Source organism: Chenopodium album, chromosome 19 (assembly GCF_948465745.1).
Source record: "Chenopodium album chromosome 19, dcCheAlbu1.1, whole genome shotgun sequence".
In the NCBI taxonomy this organism is placed as follows: domain Eukaryota; kingdom Viridiplantae; phylum Streptophyta; class Magnoliopsida; order Caryophyllales; family Amaranthaceae; genus Chenopodium; species Chenopodium album.
Window position 1 is genome coordinate 15,782,338 of NC_137852.1, and position 3,745 is coordinate 15,786,082.

At 41.4% G+C, this 3,745-nt stretch overlaps 1 non-coding gene across 1 annotated transcript; it reads right to left on the reverse strand.

Annotated features, from left to right (window-relative positions):
• Nucleotides 1-225: 225 nt before the first annotated feature.
• LOC145596271 (small nucleolar RNA R71) lies at nucleotides 226-331 on the reverse strand. Its single transcript, XR_014103127.1, has one exon. It is a non-coding gene; the product is annotated as a small nucleolar RNA R71 (small nucleolar RNA).
• Between the last annotated feature and the right edge of the window lie 3,414 nt (nucleotides 332-3,745).

Here is a 3,745-nt window from a genome sequence, read left to right on the forward strand (position 1 = left end):
ACTAACTACAAAAAAGCATAAAATGAAGAAAATTAGAATAAAACTAAGGAAAACTAAAGAAAGGAGTAATAAAATGAAATGAAATTCATCCAAAAAGAGATCAAATGAGTGCCATAAATGTCACTTATCAGTTGGATAAAGAGGTCAAGCCTAATTCGCTTAGGACATGGGATGATGTTACTAGAGCTTTCTTGTCTCGCTTATATCCACAAAAGAAGACGGCGGAGACTAGAGCATTAATCCAAGGATTCAAGCAAAGGCCAAATGAGAATCTCTATGAAGCATGGGAAAGGTACAAGGAATATCAAAGAGAATGTCCACATCATGGGATTCCTACTTATCAAGTGATTCAAATTTTCTATGGAGGTTTGAGTGCTCAAGGCAAGTCATGCCAAGATGGAGGAGCCGGTGGTCCTACAATGAATAGGACGGAGGAAGAAGTGGTAGACATAATTGAGGATGTTGTGAGGTACTATAGAGATTGGCAAGAAGGAGAGAGAGAGTCTACAAGCAAGAGTGGCTCAACGATCTATTCGGTGGATCACCTCAATGCAATCAACAATTTGTCATCCCAAATTTCAAATCTAGGGAAGGAGATGACATCAATAAAAGCAAAGCTCGAGAGTGTGTCCGTGAATTCTTTGAGTCTTCTCTCCCAAACCAAAGGGAGAGGTACAATCTCTAACTCTTCTCCTTTTACTTCTAATAAATATGCCAAGTGGTTGTGTGTTTTGTGATTTATGTGGTTCTTATGATCATGACTCTTCTATGTGTTCACAAGCTTTTGTTGATGGATGTGATGATGTTGAAAATAATGAATGTGAACATGTGAACTTTGTGTCTAATGCTACTGGTGGTCAAAGGTTTGAAGGACCTAAGAATTTTGGTAATAGAAATTCTCACCCTCAAGGGGTGGTTTTGATAATTATAACAATGGAGGATATAGGAACCAAGGAAACCAAGGTTTTTGAGGCAACTATAACCATCAAGGTTATAATAATCAAAACACTAGCCATGGGTATGGCAATCAAAACCAATCTCAAAGTTTTGGTAACCATTACCAAAACAATGGCAATAGTCAAGGAAGAGGATGTTGGAACAACAACCAAAATAGGGGAAATTTTCAAAATAATAATCAAAGAGGACCCCCTCCCGGTTTTGCTCCAAAGTCCCAACCCAATGGTGAGAATTCTTATTCCCAACCATCATCTTTTAAAACAAACTTGGAGAAATTGATTGTTAATCAAACATGGCGGTTAGTGATAAGAAGTTCAATGAGATGATGACTCACAATAAGATGCCTGAGACCCAAATAACCTAATTACCAAACACTCTCAAGGACTATGCTAGTCCTTCTTCTTTGCCTTCCCAAGGTGTTGAACCGAACAAACCCGTATATTCTATTACCACTAGTTGTGGGAGTGACCTTAGTGAGGGAGTTTCTTGTTCAATGGAGGAAGAAGAGGAGAGGAGTGCTTTGGAGAATGAAGTTGAAAAGGTTGTGTCCAAGGAGGTTTATTGTGAGGAGGAGGAAAAAGAAGAGAATGTTGTTGAGAAGATGTTTGAGGAGGAGAGATTTCCCGATCTACCTTACCCTCAAAAGTTCTTAAGGTTTAAAATGGATGAGCAATTTGGGAAGTTCCTTGAAGTTCTTAAAGAAGTTCATGTTTCCACACCTTTTACTGAGCCAATTCCCCAAATGCCTAGGTACTCCAAGTTTCTTAAGGAGATTCTAGAGGAGAAGGAGGATTGTAATGAGGGCAATTCGGTGGAAGGAGGGAAATGTTTTAGTGCTCTTATCACTAGTAGAAAAAACAAATTGGCAAGCGGTTCAAACCCCCTAATGGCAAGAGGTTTTGAACCGCTCCCTTTTGGGGGGCTTGCCAATAGCCATTGAAATGGCAAGCGGTTCTGAACCGCTTGCCAATTGTAAAGAAAGGGCAGTGGTTTTGGCGCCAAACCGCTGCCCATTAGGGGTATTAAAAATAAAAAAAAAATAAAAAAAATTAGTTATTTCAATTAAATTGAGACATAATCAAACCATATGTAAAAATATTAATATTTGTATTAATTAATTGTTATAATGTTACAATTTCTGATTTTCAATCTAAAAAAAATAAATTAACAAAAAACTTAATAATAATTACAATTTATGCTTTTCAACAACCAAAGACCACCAGCCACCACCCACACCACCAGTCACCACCACACCACCAGACGACATCCACCAGCCACCACCCCACACCACGACCCCCCACCCAAAACCAAACCCCCACCCACCGAAAAACCCCTCACCGAAACTACAAACCCACCCACCAAACTAGATCCCCACCAAAACCACGACCTCCACCCACGACCCTAACCCAAACCACGACCCCCACCCACCACGACCACCACCAAAAATCAAATTAAAATAAAAAAATAAAGCTAAAATTGAAATAAAAGTAAAAAAACAACCGATCTAACCCACCATGACCATCTAAACCACCGATTTTGGCTTCAAATTATGGTTTTAAAGGTCAAATTCGACAAGATCTAGAGTTTTCACGGTCGAATTTGACCTAAAAAACTTGAACACCCACACGCATGCACGAACTTGCTTGAAATTTGCTCAAAATTTGCTCAAAATTCGCTTGAAATTATCCTGTAAATTACCGAGTTATGTTCGAATTTGATGAGATCAGAAAGAACAAAGAAAAAGGAGAAAATGAAAGAAGAAAGGAGAGTAAAAGAGATGAGATAAGAAAGAGAAGGAGATGAGAGAAGAAAGAGAAGGAGGTGGAGGAGAGAGAAGTGAGGGCGTGAGAATGGGGGGGAGAGAGAAGTGAGAAGAAAGAGAAGGGGATGGAGGCGTGAGAAGTGAGGAGGAGGAGAAAGAGCGTGAAAACTGAGAGGATGAGGAGAGAGAGCGTGAGAAATGGAGGAGAGGAGGAGAGAGAAAAAAAAGTGTGAGATTTTTAGGGTTTTTTAACAAATGGCAAGCGGTTCACCCTAAACCGCTTGCCATTTACAATTTGGCAAGCGGAATTCCAAAACCACTTGCCATTTGGGGCTTCCCATTTACTATTTTCCACTAGTGTATCCATGGTGAGCTACTGGAGAAAATGGAGGATCCGGGAAACTTTTCAATCCCTTGTGTTTTAGGGTTTTTTGTGATTCCCTCGGATACTGGTCGCGCTCTGTTGACAAAGACTTGGACACCTGCAAAACCACGAATATTCCGGTGATCGGAATATTCGCCTCCGACGCTCAACTTAGTGAACGGAAAACGGAAAAGGCTGTATATATAGGGGTGGGAGCATGTGCCCCCTAGGGTTTATGCCCTAAAATCTCGTGACATGATTGGCTGTGCAATCAGAGGTCGCCACATGTCGTGGGGGGCGCCGTTTTACGGCTTTCAAGGCTTTCTCGGGATTTGGGCCTGAGGTCATCAGAGCCCTTTTCTCTTTCTGATTGTAGCTTTAGGGTATTTAGATATGGATGACGGGTGTCACCATAACGGGTGGACACGTGTCTCACTCTCATAGGGCCACGTGTCACCTGTTTATTGGGCCACGTGTCACTATGAGATTGGGCCACGTACTTGGGGTATTTTTACCCTAAACATTTGCCCCTCAGAGGGGGTGGCTCGTACACTTACTGGTCGCCTCCTCTGATCTTGCATTCTGGACGTCCTGGTACTCTAGGTTGGGTTTGCTTCCCATCTGCCCTGGACGTACATATACTTTTTATTCAAGGCTCTTTT